The sequence below is a fragment of the Botryllus schlosseri genome, chromosome 11 (assembly GCF_051294905.1).
Source record: "Botryllus schlosseri isolate E-star chromosome 11, Bs_hap1, whole genome shotgun sequence".
In the NCBI taxonomy this organism is placed as follows: domain Eukaryota; kingdom Metazoa; phylum Chordata; class Ascidiacea; order Stolidobranchia; family Styelidae; genus Botryllus; species Botryllus schlosseri.
The window spans coordinates 3,274,946-3,292,328 of NC_137246.1; the positions used below are offsets into that span (position 1 = coordinate 3,274,946).

A 17,383-nucleotide genomic window follows, 5' to 3' on the forward strand; every position below is an offset into this window, starting at 1 on the left:
CGAGTGAAAAACCGACAAACTCTCGAAGGATATTTTCTGATCTACCAAAACCACAGACCCAGACCGAGAAACCATCAAACTCTAGAAAGCGAGATGTACCCGCGACCTCACCACAAACCAGTCCACCTCCATGTAAAAAGATACGCCTCTCTAAATCGAAACAAAAACTCGTAAAAGGCGGTGGAGATAGAAAACAATCGAGGGTGAGACGACCCGAAGAGAAAATATGTCTGTACACTGCCAATAAAATTCGAGATCATCTCAAGACTCTTGATGTGATCAGACCACACCTAGGGATTATTCTAGGTTTCATTGATTCCCTTACGGAAAAGAAGAAGCCTTCCATCCGGAAAATCCTTGTTGAAATAAAAAAACTATTGGCATCGGCTATTGAACGCAGTGATTTTGAACAGATTCAGAATCAATTGAACGATGCAACTGAACAATACCTGAACCAACTCTTACCAATTAGAAATACCTTGAAATATGATTTGTGATTCAATGTATTGCCTTGATTTTTTGCATGTAAATGTTCATGTGTTTGTGTTTGAAATTACAGATAATAGGCTTACAAACGATCTGAAATCGTGAACACTAGATTAATCCTGAAGCAGTCAAATCGGTCTTCTCCACCTGATCGTTGTGGCGAGACGAGGCGAAATCTGCACTCGTGGATATATTATCAATACACGTGTAAGTATACACTGATCTAATTCAAAACTAAAGTTTGTGCTAACCTGATGTTTTTTGTTTCGTCGAAGCAGATACAGTCAAGTACAATCTCGGGTCATATTGCATCGGTAAGCTCTGTTTTACTACCACAATGAGGTGAATATAATTTAAGGGGGGGTTGTTTCTTTGTTTACCAGATGAAAAGTAATCAAGATTTCAAAGAAAAAGATAAGTAGGTATTACTATCTCGCTAATTAGCAGGAGTGTGAAATTAAAATCGAATACAATGTTACAGATGAGTCGGCGACGGGGAAATCACGAGGATGAGAATGAGCCACCAGAGATCGACGACCAACAGCAAGAAATTACATCTCAGAACTATCACACGGTGAAATCGTATGTAGTGAACAGTAGCCGTGTGTATAATATTCGCGACTTGAACAGTATGTGGGTAGGTGTTTTCCAAGCTGGTCAATCGTTGAGCCTGATCAATCCACAGTTCTATGTATACCCTACGCGTCGTTTACTGATTGGTTGTGCTGGTATTAAGCTACCGATGTGGCTTGCGAGGGCGAGATGTATCATGGCATTTACCCATCAAAAAAATCGACATCGGTTCAATGACAATCTGTGTGCTTTTCGCTGTATCGCTCACTCGCTAGGAAAAGATACAAAAGCAATGGCCCAACAATTCACTTCGGTATATGGTATCAATGTAGAATCTGGTGTGACTCTTGACATGTTGGACAATATCGAGGACTTGTTTAATGTTGCCATATTCGTATACACCAAGACCGAGGGTAAAGCCAGCGCTCTCCGTCGTAGTACGTCTGAAGCGAAACCTGTGTACTTACATTTAGAAGATCGACATTTCTGTTTAATTACTGACATGAGGCGATATATGGAGAGCTATCGATGTGATGTTTGTCAAAGATTTTTTTATGAGCAGTATGAATTGACCAGACACAAATGTACAACGGAACCTGATGAAGTGTTTCCCGGTGGCGTGTATACACCTCCTCTGAACATATTTGAAAAACTTGATCTAGAAGGGGTGTTTGTTCCTCATCAGCTTCGTTATTTCAAATACCGTATCGCGTTTGATATCGAGAGTATGTTTGAGAAGTGTGATATTCCAGATTCCTCCAAAACTTCATGGGAGTGCAAACATATTCCCATTTCTGTTAGCATATCTTCTAATGTGAAAGGGTTCTTGGAACCGTATGTAATTGTCTCGAACGGTGACCCAAACGACTTGTGTGCGGAAATGGTTGATCATTTTCATGATATTCAAAGTGAGTCATTTAGGTTGTTACAGATGGAATATCAACACTATTTGGACATGCTCGAAACTAAAATTACCGAAATGAAAGCACTCGATCCTTCCGAGAAAAAAATACCTCTTGAACGTTTACAAGAGGAGTTTACGCGATATTTAAAACAAATCCCTGTTTTGTCGTTCAATGGTGGTCGGTATGACTTGAACTGTCTCAAAGAGTACTTGATGGGTTTACTCGTTGATGAAAATCTGAGTGTATTGAAGCGCGGTAACAACTTCCTCTCGTTGACAACCAACAGACTCAAATTTTTGGACATTGTAAATTACTTGGCACCCGGGTTCTCGTACGATGCTTATTTGAAAGCCTTCAAATGTAGCGCCGCTAAGGGTCATTTTCCGTACGAGTTTCTGACTAGTTTGGAAAAGTTAGATTATCCGAGTCTTCCTAGCCACGATGAGTTTTACAGCTCGCTAAAAGGTCGTAATATATCCACAGCTGAATATGAAAACTGTTTGAAGGTTTGGAACGACAACAAAATGACTACTTTACGTGATTATCTCAAATGGTACAATGCAATCGATACTCACTACTTCATTGAGGGGTAAGAAAAACAATTTCAATCTTTCAAAAGTCAGTTCAGTGTGGATATATTCAAGGAAGCTGTCTCCCTACCTGGGGTTGTATCAAGACATCTTTTTAATAGCATTCCGCGTGATTTCACCTTGTTCAACGATAAACACCAGGATCTGGTTTCGCTATTCAGAGCCAATTTAGTGGGTGGACCATCGGTCATTTTCCATCGATATCAAAAACAGGGTGAAACTCGAATCAAAGAATTTTTTTATAAGGAAAACGCTCAGATTACCCAACATGTAACAGGGCTGGACAGCAACTCGTTATACCTTTTTGCTTTGAGTGAACCTAGTCCAACCGGTTTCCCGGTACATTGGCAACCACTCGATGCTGAGTGTACTAAATTCAAACCTGTAAAGACCGCACCGAAATGGGGGGAGACAGCAGCTCAATGGTTAAACTGGTATTCGTATATTAATAATGTACATGTCCACCATGCTTTTAATGGGTCTGAAATCCGCGTAGGAGCTCGTAATTATCCTGCTGATGGGTTCTATCGTAATTCTGCTGGTCAAGGGGTAATCTTGTCTTTTCTTGGATGTCATTTCCATGCACATCAGTGCAGATTTGGCTGTGATGATTTGGAACGTCGAGAACGGACTAAACGTGTTCATGATTATTACAAAAGCCTCAATTACCAAGTCATATGTAAATGGGAATGCGACTGGCGCACGGAGAAACAGGAAAATCCTGATATTGTGCGATATCTTAATGGTATTCAACCACAATTGACTCGAACCAAGTCTGTCACCGCACAAAAATTGATGGAGATGGTAATGACTGGTACATTCTTCGGATGTTTATCAGTTGATATTTTTACACCAAAACATTTGCAAAGGAAGTTTGTTGAACTATGTCCGATATTCAAAAATACGATGGTGTCTCGCGAGCATTTGTCAGGTCACATGAAACAGTTTGCCATTGATCGTAAATTGCTCACCAAACCCACGCGCATGTTAGTTGCTTCATACTGGGGCAAGAAAATCTTGTTGACCTCCGACTTGATCAAGTGGTATGTAGAGCACGGGTTGGTTATATCCAAAATTCATGAGGCGGTCGAATTCACAAAAAAGACCTGTTTTGACAACTTTGCGAAAAATGTCTCAGACTGTCGACGAGCTGGAGACCGCGACCCTAGCCTAGAGATCATTGCCCTAACGCAAAAATTAGCCGGAAATAGCAGCTATGGCCGCGTCTTGATGAACCCACGTAAATTCAAACGAACCTCCTACTGTGATAAAAGCGAATTGGGCGCCAATGTGAAGGATCGTTTTTTTGTGAAATGTGACGAATTGAACGCTGATCTATTTGAAATAACGAAGCGACCTAAAACGATCAAGTGGGGTAACTGTATTCAAGTGGGATTCTGGGTGTATAACAATGCTAAGCTCAAGATGTTGTCGTTTTTTTATGACTGCTTGTGTAAATATTTCCGTGACGAGTGCTTCATGCTATTAATGATGGACACAGACTCCCTCTATCTATCGCATTCAGCCTCATTCGATGATATCCTTATCCCCGAGAAAAGAGATGAATTTTATGTGGAATACGAGAACTGGTTTCCACGCTATTTTTGCGATGAGCACCGAACTGAGTTTCTGACTGACCCGGTTTCTTTTGACCGATCGAAACAGTGTTGTAAAGACACGTATGCGTATTACCTTCGTCAACCGGGTTTGATGAAAGTGGAGTATGAAGGTGGTACATCCTTTTGTGGGCTCCAATCCAAAAATTACTTTTGCGATGGCCCAAATAAAAAACTGGCTTCCAAAGGTCTCCAGAAATCCAACCCAGTCGATTTCGAAACTTTTCTGGGTGTCTTGACATCTAGGCAATCTGTCGGGGGAGTGAACAAGGGGTTTCGGTGTAGAGATGGGGGTGTCTATACGTACAAACAACAGCGTAAAACATTTTCCTATTTCTACGCCAAACGTCGGGTACTTGAGGATGGTGTGTCAACCCTACCATTAAATGTGTAATTGTATATTTTGTGTGTTATTTTATTTGTATATTCTGTGTGTGTGTTTGATTTTATTTTGATTCATTTGTTTATCACTTGTTTATATGTTTGATTTACTTGTGTGTGGTAACGTGTCATTTGTTTTTCCAGATGGATAACGCTATTTCATATATCGAGTCAGTAATGTCAGAATTAGATTTAAATAGTTTGCACAAAGAGACGCTTGAACTGGAGCAGGAATTAACACAGCTCTCGATTCACGGTACCGACGACAACTCACAAGACCGCACGATACCCGATCGATCCAAGGCGCGCCGGCAGGAACTAGACGAGAAATGGATCCGCGTCCGAAGTGTCTGCATAGAAGCGCTACTTCAACTACAATTTTCTGATCGAAAGACGCCGAGTGATAACCACATCCTATTCAACAGAGCAAAGCTGACAAATTATGTGGTCTTGGGAAAAAATTGTTCGTGGATACCGCTTTTCGGTTACGAAGAGAGACAAGCCTACTTGAGAACCCGCAAGCGACATCGAAAATTCCAATTTTTCCTTGATCAACATCGAATCGCAAACAGTTTGAAACGATCTCGTTCTGACTCTGAAAGTAGCGATGCTACAACCGATGATTTTTGCAAACGTGATTCCCTTGGTCATTGTGAACATAATCTTGTGGTGAACACTGATAGTTTTAGGTGAAACTTTGTTTACAATCTGTGGGTGTTTTCGGAATGTCAACTTGTAACTAAAACGTTTTAGTAATAATATTTCCTGAAATCTGTGTCTTGTTTTACAGATGGCTAGTGATTACATAATATCTGTTCTGGAACAAGCAGGCCTGACTCGGTTACACGAAAAGACACTTGTACAACGCCGCGATCATGTACACTTCGTGGAGCTGTATATGAATCAAGAGATATCGCATGAATTATACGAACAACGCGTTTCGAGACAACATAAAGATTTAAAAGTGTGTTCCAAGGGTGAGGTCTATAGTTGTTATAGTAACACCGTTAGAGTTTAAAGCGCTATGAATCCTCTCGTGTTATGAATCCTCTTATGTGATTTAATATTTTACAGATTGGGATCAGCTGCTTGACGACTTGAATAAAGCGTTCGTGACACTACAACTCCCAATGACGAAATTACGAGGAACAGATGAAGATTTCATAACCCGCGGAAAATTGTTAAATCGAACTCTACTGGGATTATATATTCCACTAGAACAAGATGACTACAACAGTGGATATTCCCAACCTTGTTGATATATAAACACATACACTTTATCGAGTTTTCAATAAATAACAAATGACGGAATTGATCCAACCATTCACGTGTATGTATAATCTGTATAGTGTGAGCAAGGAAATTAATCACAAGTAACCGAGAATCGCGCGCACGATGGGTAGCATGCGTTCCTACATTTTCCGAAGATTGTTATCCGTGTATCAATCAGTTAACAAAGTCGCAGGATTACAACTTTAGACGGATTGATTCTGGAAAATCTAAAGCACGAACCGGGACATCGCAGTCATATCGAGATAGCGCATTGTTATTGTGTGTGTGTGTGTGTGTGTGTGGCTAACCGTCGATTTTGATGGGATGCACCAGAACAAGTGAGTATGCGATTACACAAATGTATCGGAGTCGTTGTTGGTGTATATTTTGTCGCTGCCCGTTGTAACAATATACAAAAATATCAAATTGTCCGGTGTGGTTGTCAGTTTTCAAAACGAAAATGATATTGTTACCCAGGGAGAAGGTAGATTTCCAAGTGAAAACTGTATTGGTACTCAGGTAAATGATAGTTTCCAGACGAAAAAGGTTTGTTACCCAGGAGAAAATGATTAGTTACTCTAGGTAAAAGTATTTTTCCAAGTGAAAATGTATTGTTACACTGGGTAAACGCTGGGTCTCCTAAGAAAATGATATTTTTACTCGGGTAAACGATGGACCACCAAGTGAAAATGGTTTGTTGCTCAGGGAAAAAGGTTTGTTACCCGGGGAAAAAATATATTTCCAAGTGAAAAAGGTTTGTTACCCAGAGAAAAAATATATTTCCAAGTGAAAAAGGTTTGTTACCCAGAGAAAAAATATATTTCCAAGTGAAAAAGGTTTGTTAACCAGAGAAAAAATATATTTCCAAGTGAAAAAGGTTTGTTACCCAGAGAAAAAATATATTTCCAAGTGAAAAAGGTTTGTTACCCAGAGAAAAAATAGATTTCCAAAGGATAAGGGGTTTGTTACACTGGGTAAACGATAAATCTCCAAAGGACAATGGTATTTCTACTCGGGTAACGACCGACCTCCAGGTGAAAATGGTAATTTTATTTGGGTAGGTATCGTTTTTTTTTTTTTTAGTGTCGTTGGTATTGTTAAACGTTGTCACCGGTAGCTGTTGGTATACTATTACGAGTGTGAAAAGGATTTACACGACCTGTGCAGAGTATCGCGATAGTAAACATATTTTTGGTGCGACGAAACAAGATCGTTGTTTAAATTTTAATGCATTTCGATTACCGAGTTGCTGTACAGTAGAGATGACTCTACATTAGACCGTGCTGTATACTTCGATTAAAACCACACCACCACATGTAAATCTATTCGCGCAACTCGATGATGTTGATATAGTGTTACTAAAATTAATTATTACCTATTTACACAACATAAAAATAACAATTCATGTCGTAGCAGGTTTCTTGAACTCGTGCTTGATGAAACGAATGGTGACAAGTAGGTTTTGAGTGAAAAATAATTATTTAGAGTAGTGACATTTTGTGACCAACGAATGCAAATTGATCATGATATTACAATATACGCTTTCGTCAACATAACGACTTGGCGTAGAAATACTTTCACGTTTTTTGAATGACTGGATTCTCGAGACTTGCTACTTGTACGATGTATCGTTGGTGTGCAAACTATAACGGCCATTTTGTATGATAGTATGTTTTAGTTGTATTGTTGTGATGACTCAGCACTTTTCGTTAGCAAAGTGGGTTGATTTGTGTGTAAGATGTAAGCACCGTGCTAGAAAACATATGTACTCTGTTGTTGGAGTAGCTGATTTATTGTTATGACATGGACATATCCTGAAGCCTTGGTTTGTTGTCTTACGAAAGATGGGGCGACCTCGGTGTCGTAAATTGTGTTAACTAAACTCGTATGGATACCACAATTGTGCTGGCCTTACACCACCAATCATTGTACAGGTTTGTAGCATGAGCGAATATTTTCGTGTAACATGAATATCTTTCGTATACACTTAGTATGAAATGAGATGTGTGGAGCAATAATTAGTGTCGTACAAAGTGTTGTGTTTGATTGCTTACTTTTTATCAATGTCTTTGTGATGTTAAAAGACGACTGAGTTTTCATTTACATTAAGCGGAGAAACTCATGTAATAAATTTTACTCATTTGAAAATCGACTCGCGTGAAAATACCGAATAACAGTATCAATATGAGCAGTATGTTATTTTTCGCGATATGCAACCAATCTTCTAAGCGTAACTTGTCAAAATTTATCGTGTCATAGAAAAGTCGGCTGTTACGAATTCGAAACAAATGTACTTCGGTTATCACGACAAAGGGAATTGAGATCAACGCAGTATTTCGAAGTGGTATGTTCCTCAATCACTAAATGTCGGTTAGTTAAACGATACATTTACAAGTTTACTGAAATCTTGATTTACAAATAACAGCTTGATGATGTAAAGCTCAACCACGCAAATGTGTTCATTGCAAAGTATTTGACACAAACAAAATATCGAATGGAGACCATCACATTGGTTTCATTTCGAGTGAGTGAAAATTGTTTTCTGTTGGCCAGGTAGGACACATTTGACAAACATCGTACACATTGTATCTTCGTGATGGTAACGACTTTCAGCGGCTTGGTTTCATGTCGGGAATTATTATTTGAGGGTTCAAGAACAATTTCAATCAATACTACAAATGAACAACAATGCAAAACACGTTTAGCAAATAACAGTGTAGCAAGTACTTTTTTTTTGATATTACGATTGTTGTGCACCAGACATTTCTAACTGAATTGGATGCATCTAACAAACATATCACAATTTACTTTTGCAATAATCAAAGTCTTAGAGTGTATAACCTCGCGATATTTTACATTTAGCACGCACAATGGGGAGTTACTGAAATGATTAAGAATTGATCGCTAGCTTCGAACGGTACTCGATACTCAAAGTGATATTTTCACACTCTGTAAAGTGCATATGTTTCAATTCTCTGTCACAAATCCCGACAATAAATCGTTGGATTCAATAGTAACGATACTGTGATATACTGATTCTACACTTAGTCGTTCAATTACCCGTTGGGAATCGGGATAATAAAGCATTTTGTATCGGAGGTTTAATGTATGAATACTGGAATTATTACATCTTTAGTGCTGTTTACCGCAAACGATAGATTTTAATAATTCCACTGATTGTTGAATGTAATAATACCGATATTGTCGTTTCATCTTTAGTCTTGGTTACTGGAAATATTTTCTGATATCCGCGATACGCAGAGTGATTTTTACCAAGGTGGAGTAATTTTCCTATCAAGAACATTTCAGACACACATAGTTTTACAGCTTAATATGTTGATAACATTGGTACTGAAAAGTTTGTTGCTGTCATAACATTTACCACAACGCCGGGTCTAATTAACGCAAATAATTTAATAATAAAGTAATGATCAACTATTACAAAATCTCATATGTCAAATCAATGTGTCAATCCTTATGTTCCCAGCATGATAACTTTGAATATAACACCATCGTTCGATTGTAAGAAATGAATTCTCAACTACGTTGGACGGACTTTCAAATCTCGTATACTCAAACATATTATGTTAATCTCAAGTCGCCGACACTGAAAAGTAATTACTTTTGTCTTACAAAATATACCGAGTAGTAATTAGTTTGTCTTGCAGAATATACCGCGTAGTAATTCCTCTATCTTACAGAATAGTAACGACTTTTCAAGTTTAATAAAAAAAAAGATGTGTATGGATATGAATACAACCAAGCTTGTTATGAATTTTAGGTTTTAGTGATTGTATGGATTCGTGTATGTTTGGCTGTTTTTCATACTGATACTGTTTGAGTTGGTCGGGTAAGTTACAAACGGATTTACTTGACAATGTTTTCGTGGTTGACTCTTTGAATATGGTAAGATGGTGCGACTGCACGGAAACAATTCAGCGCGCAGGTCATTCGAAATATAGGTCGCACGCACACTGCGTAATCCCCTCGCAACAAGCCATGTTTCCGTCTGCACGGTTATTGTTGGTTTTCGAATCACCGTCTACTCTGACTCTGTGTTCAATTAATTACCAAAATATTAATGCAGTGATATAATCAAGTAAGTGAAAACTAGATTTTTAACAATTGTTAATGTTGTGAATAATTCTTTTGAGTATGGTAAGATGTTAAAATATCTCTTTGACAAACGGAAAGCAGGATCGTGAATAGAGTTGTAATGTTACATTACTTGTTTCAAAGTATAATCTTGAAATGTGGCTGGATCAAAGTTGGTAGTCAATAGTCATGTTTGTCAAAGTCCAAATATTTCATTTTGGATTATCTGGATTTAACTTTAGTACACCCGCGAATGGATTCCGACGCCGCGCTATAACATTTTTGATGATAAGGACTCGATGATTTTCATGATAGAGTTGACGAGTGATAAGATGTGTGTTTTTGTTAAGAGTTTGATTTCAAGTTAATAAAGACAATAACTGTATAATACACATACTTGTGATTCTTGATTCTTGTAGAGAGTTGGTATTGATTCTATAAGTGTGAAAACAGCGGCGTGGAATGTGCGAATAATTCGATGTAGCTGAAAGTCGGCGTCAGTAATATTCGGGTTATGGTCGAATCAAAAGATCACGAAAAGATTTCTCAAAATAATTAGAATGGTACCGAATTAACACATTCAGATACGAATCAACTCGGTTTGTGTAGTAAGTTTCATTTCGAGTTGGCAAATTGATACATTGGTTGAATATTCTCATAATTCTTATCGCGCAACTAAAGTCAGCCACTGTTCGAAGTGTCAAAACATATAGCGACCACCAGAAAGTGTCAAATTGTTGGTTTTCGAATCACCGTCTGCGACGGCTCTGTGATAAACTAAGTACCGAAATATTACCTTGTGAGCGATCGGTATGTCTTTAACACCAAGTCACTAAAATGGTTATACCCGAGACATTATCTTGTTAGCGATCGCGGGATTTGCAATCTATTTTACACTTTTTGAAGTGTTAATTTACGAGTGTGGTTATTTGCTGGTTGCTTTTTGTGTCACTGCTGAATACTGAATACTCCTGAATGTAATAGTGCTGACTGGATTAGTGTAATAATCGATACGATAGTGCGCGGTTGACCGTGAAACAATTCCGCACGCAGGTCATTCTAAATATAGGTCGCACGCACTGCTTAATCCTCTTGCAAGCCACGTTTCCGTTTGTGCGGTTATTGTTGGTGACTATTCAACACCGCGCGAGAGATGCCTGAAAGTACGAATCACGACCGCACCCATAAGAACACATGGCGACTCATCACTGAGCCCGTAAGAATACATGACAGACACATTTATCGTCGTTAGCATGTCGCTGCACGTATACCAAAAAACATTAGCATGTCACCACGAGTTTCACGTTAGCATGCCGCAGCCTATACCCGAAAAGGTAACCATGTCGCCGCACCCATAAGACACAGTGGCACCATGCGGCCGCAGCCTATAGTTATAAGGGTCACCATGTCACCACGAGTTTCACGGCACCATGCCGCCGCAGCCTATACCCGAAAAGGTAACCATGCCACCCCCGCCATAAGACACAATAGCACCATGCCACCCCCGCCATAAGACGAAATAGCCGCATGCCACCCCCGGTTTCTCGGCACCATGCCGCCGCAGCCTATACCCGAAAAGGTAACCATGCCACCCCCGCCATAATACACAATGGCACCATGCCACCCCCGCCATAAGACATAAGGGTCACCATGTCACCCCCGGTTTCTCGGCACCATGCCACCCCGCCCATAAGAACCAATGGCGATTCGCGACCGATCCTATATACTACTAACGTCCATGTTGGAAGCGCCGAGAGGCACTTTGAAAAGCTAACTAACGACGCGGAACTGATTGACGTGTTTAGGAGTAAACAATAAACATGCTAGTGCCGAAGTATTCATCCACTTCACTTACGTCACTGGAAAAACGCGAGGAGACTCGATTGGTTCGACGCAACTCGTGAACTCATGGACCATGTCCAGAACGCAGGCCATGAAAATAACCACGTGGCTGACCACATAAGTCCGACAATAACACTTGCAATAGAACCAAGCACTCTATCGGGAAGAAAAAATTGGAAGTGTAATAATGACATTTTGCGAGATGACGTGTACCGACTTCCGAGCAAAGCATGGTATGGCATGGTATGGAACGAGAATCTTCCATACTCCATACTTGCCTTACTCTCTCCATACCATACTTGCAATTTTCCATACCATACCAACATTGTTCCATACCATACTTGATACATATTCCATACTTTCAAATACTTCAATATCATAAGTATAGTTATATAGTACCTTTTATAGCACCTATATTATTGATATTTCGGATGTCAATATTGCTTAAACTAGCGAATCTAATGCGAATCTAATTACTGGTAATAGTTTTACAGTCTGTTTTGGTGAGGTTTAGTTCACGGTGGTGAGGTGCCGTGTACGTCTACTCTACAGCTTCCGCGAGCAAAATGAGATAGTGAGCAGATTGTTATCTAGTACTGTCCATAAAAGGGACTGGCAACATACGGTCCGCGGGCCGGATGCTGCCCGCAACAAGATTTTTTCCGGCCCGCTGACAGTTTCCTGTCTTACATAATAATGTGGCCCGCGGCCCCAGTCTGCCAAGATTCCCCCTACTTGCCTAAACTTCAAATTTTAATGACTGTATGTTATTATATAGGTGTGCGCACTGTGCAGCATGCGAGAGTGGAGCTTACGCGTAAGTTCGTCGAAGCGAGAAGACTCGCATTATCGGCATTTACGATGTGCTGAACCCTAATGAATTGATTCTTGGTAAATTTTGGGTACCGGGCTTATCAAACGATTTGAAATCTTAATTAAGGATTGCACCGTGAGTTATTTGATCAGAAAGAAGCAGACACGGCGGCGCCTGTATGACAATGCTATTCACAAATCAACCTTGTATAGTCATTATCGGCGAGAAATGGCTTTGAAGTGACATTGCTGTCGATAAAATACATTCTTTAAATGCGATTTATTCCTTGCATACACGGGCGAATAATTTATCCATTCAGCATTCCGGCCCGCCGACTGGAGAAGTTGCCCGCCCCTGTTCCATAAGGATATCATCTCATTTCCGGTACATTGGCATGAGAAGTAAATACTCGCAAAATAATTTATTATATAGGCGCACCCATAAAATATCCCAGCTGCAGGCGATCTGCGTCATTGTTAGTACAGTATTTGGTTGGGGTTAGCGTGGCAAGAATTCCAAACTTACATCTACCCCACTCCCTGATCTATAATCCTAATGCGAGATCGTTTGAAATATGACCAATAACATATCTCGGTATGTAAATAGTATAGATGTGGGGACAATGTTTCGGAAGAAATGTAATTATCAATCACATTGAGCATTTACTTCGTTGAATCATGATTGCTTGTAAGCTGTCGTCCGGGGCCTACGAATATCGTAGGCTCCGTGTCGTCACTCAAGGAATGAGGTAGTTGGAGTAGCCTACATTACCAATTATTGCGTCACATGATAGACTATGCTCGGAGACGACGTGTCTTGACTCGAGAGAATATCGGATCAACATTACTATTGTCATTATTACATCACAAAATCATGTCATTCCAAGTGCTCATAAAACCGTTGCACAAGCGCGTATTTGTTCCCACACAGAGTTCAATTGTTCACGTTCACACATAACAAAAGCGATCGTATTCAGTGAACAACGAACAACGTATGCTTCATGAAGCTTGCACAGATCACGATAAAATGTATAAAACACCAAAGTATGGAAGTATGGAAATGTCGTTCCATACCATAGATTAAAATCTTCCATTCCGTACCATACTTGCATTGTTCCATATTCCATACCAAAATATCTATCCATACCATACCATACTTCCATACCATAGGCTACCATACCATGCCCTGCTTCCGAGATATAATATCTAATCTCATAAGCATAGAGGAAAATAACATTCAACACTGCCAAGGAATTCAACAATGGTGGGACAGACTAAAAGATTGCCAAGAATTGCCAACGTAAGCAAGCGACATGAAATAGAGTTAATAGACAAATATAAAACCTGTGACCCCCAGATAACGTATCAGAGGGTAAAAGGAAAATTGCAAATGCTGACCAAAATTGACCATTGCAAAGGTGAACCTAGCACGATGAGACAATTTTGGCAACAATTGAAGGTCAGACGGCGCAAGACCGAGCTTAAAGAACTCCAGCTCAGAGATGGAACGTTGACGACTGACCGTAATATTATTGCTCACCAGATTGAGCAATTTTACACAGAATTGTGGACCCGACATGATGGCATTAATCCGTCAGATCAAGACGAATATCTATCATCGTATCAGCACGACGGCATGCACGGGAGAGACAATGAACAAATATCGCTAATACAATCTAGTGAAATATTACAGATACTGAAAGCAATGAACAGAGAGAGGTCACCGGGCTTCGACGGCCCAACAGTGGAACTCTACCTCGCTATGTGGCAAAGCATTGGTACGAGATTAACAGAAATTATAAACAACGCGCTAGTATTCGGAAACATACCGCATAGCTGGAAACGCGCTAAAATTATCTTGATTCACAAGGGAAAAGACGAAAAGAATTTAGCGAACTGGCGACCCATCTCGCTGCTAAGCACGGACCACAAAGTGATGGCGAAAATTCTCAACAACAAACTGCATGGTTGAGGAAATCTCGAGCCACATTAACAAGTCACAGGAAGCGGGAATTCCCGGGAGACAAATGGACGCGATACATCACAACGTGATTGCAATTGTTAATTATCACCAAGAAAAGCCCTTGGAAGGTTACATAATGACTGTAGATGCAAGGAAAGCCTTTGATAAGGTCGACCACCAAATGCTTTTCAAAGTGCTTGGCAAATTGCCCGTCACGGGAGGAACGCTTGATAATCCTATTGCGACCTTCGAGGTTAACGGCCTCGAAGCAGCCAATGTAAATTGTACAAGGGGTATTAGACAAGGATGTCCCTTAAGTATGACACTATACGCGATTAGCGCGGATCCGCTAGCCCAGTGGTTCCCAACCTTTTTCATCTCGTGCCCCCCTTGGCCGAAATTTAAGCCACAATTCCTCCCTTAGGAATATGACGGGCGGTACCGAGAGAGAGTTTGTTTCTAGCAGTGCTGTAACAACACTTTGCAGACCTCCAAAAACAATAGTCTTGGTCCCAATCGGACAAATTCTGGAAGGCTTGACATTAACAGACCCCCACGCCCACACTTTCATTTGTGTTTTCGGCTTACCATGCACCAATCGCTAATATAACTGCTGTGAAAAATCAGAATGCATAAATTGACCGGTCTAGCGATTTTTTCCCTCAAGCTTGCGTATGCATTTGGCCAATAATATTGGTACTGCAGCTATCCCGATCACTCGTCCATGATATTCCGATATGTCTCGCATAAGAAACTACTTCTTGTTGTGTTGTCTTGAGACTCTATATCAGTGTAGGTAACACGTGTTTAGGACTATTATTGATTATGAGACTCTCTACGCAACTACTGCAAACGTCTGAATAAATCATTGTATTGAGCATATATCTGCTACGAAGAACTCCACCACAAGGCAACAGGCTTCTCGAGTTAAGTATTCAAGTATAGCCGAATCCCAGGATATTTGGTTAGCAACACTTCTAATACAGATCACCAGAGACATTAAGCTATAATTGCTGCAGTACTTTCATATAAAGCAGGGTTGACCAGACTCGAGTCACCATTTTCTGATGACTCAAGTCATTTTCTCAAAATACGGAAACGACTCGACTCGAGACAATCTGGGTATTGACTCGACTTGGACTCGAGTCATTTTGCATGACTCATACCAAGCCATATGACTCAAGACTATAAGACGGCCAAGACCGACCTTTCATTGTACTTTCGAAGAACAATAAAGTGACCACCCTATTGGAATTTCGTCTATATTGGTCCTGGTACTTGACAATGCGACAAGAAACTGCTCAAAGTGAGGAAAATTAGGTATATCATAAATACAAATCATTCAATATCACCAAACAGTGTTGCCTTGAGTGTGACTTGGACTCGGACTCGAGTCGTAATACCATGACTCGGACTTGACCCTTTGGTCGGTGACTTGGACTAGGACCTGACTCAATGGTGAATTGAAAATGACTCGACTTGACTCAAGTCAAAACTATGAAAGTGAGATTGACTTGTGACTCGGAGCCTCGTGACTTGGTTACAGCCTTGATATATAACATACCCTTGATCAGATTCCCTGCTGGAGCTCGTTGAAATTTAGGACATCTAACACGTTTCGGCAACATTGCACCAAGTTTAAAATGTCTTTTCTCGATCGGGTAGCTGAGTGTTCACTGAAAATAAAGCAAGGCTAGCGATCTCTTTGACTTGAATCGATGACGTTGGAATATTTGGTAACTGTCTGAAAATGTTGACTTGAAAATATAAGATAAATACCGTAATTTTCCGAATATAGTACGTCCCCATGTATAATATGCATCCTGAAAATGGCGTGTAAATTCTGGGAAAAAGCCTGTACCCATGTATAGTACACACCCTGCATTCGCAGTACATAAACAGTATTGTTTTAGTACTCCATGTCATTCTGTTTTTCGATTTCACTGTTGAACACTCATGACATAACCATCGTCGATCCCTAATCATTATATACACTTCACGCCATTGTCTCCAAAAACGATAGTAGGTAACAGCCAAAGCCTGTGAGACCCGCGACACGATAGTTCAGGCCGGCGACATCTTGCGCACGAGGCCTATTACAGATGCGATTGCTCAGGCCTAGGGCTCTTCAAAAATGACTTTTTTTCTCAAATCGTACTGGCTACTTGATAAAATTGTTAGGTTACCTAATCTAAGCCTACACACAAAATTTGGTTCAATTCCAGCCAGTAACCGCTTTGCTACAGGTGAAGAAAGTTTCTATTTATTATATAAAAATAAATATTAAAAAATTTGAAAATTTACTGTTCACCCCATGAAAGTGTTAGGCTGTCTATAGAAACGATGCTCACCAAATTTGGTTCAATTCCAGCCAGTGGAAGCGGAGTTATTGCTCCCGAAAAATTTGGAATTTAATAAAATAGTATTTACGGTGAGCACAACTATAATAAATAAACAAAGAATCGGTCACCGTAAATACTATTTTATTAAAATCCAAATTTTTTCGATGGCAATAACTCCGCTTCCACTGGTTGGAAATGAACCAAATTTGGTGAGCATCGTTTCTATAGACAGCCTAACACTTTCATGGGTTGAACAGAAAATTTTCAAACTATTAATTTCAACTATTATGTCGTGCGCACCAGGCCTGTTGGAGATGCGACTTTAGTGTTTAGGCCTGCGATTTTATCTTGCGCACATGGCGTGTTGTAGCCTATATGCAGGCCGTGTTATTTTTGGCATTTCAGGAGCCAGATGCCAAAACTGCCAAAAATAAAAATTTGAAAATGCCAAAAATAACTAATTTTTGGCATATGCCAAAAATAACACGGCCTGCTAATAGTGTAT

General features: G+C 40.0%; 1 long non-coding RNA gene across 1 annotated transcript; it reads left to right on the plus strand.

Moving 5' to 3' along the window:
• The first annotated feature begins 4,709 nt into the window (after positions 1-4,709).
• LOC145450844 (uncharacterized) lies at positions 4,710-5,862 on the plus strand. Its single transcript, XR_013918606.1, has 2 exons — positions 4,710-5,528; positions 5,626-5,862. It is a non-coding gene; the product is annotated as an uncharacterized LOC145450844 (long non-coding RNA).
• Positions 5,863-17,383: the final 11,521 nt, after the last annotated feature.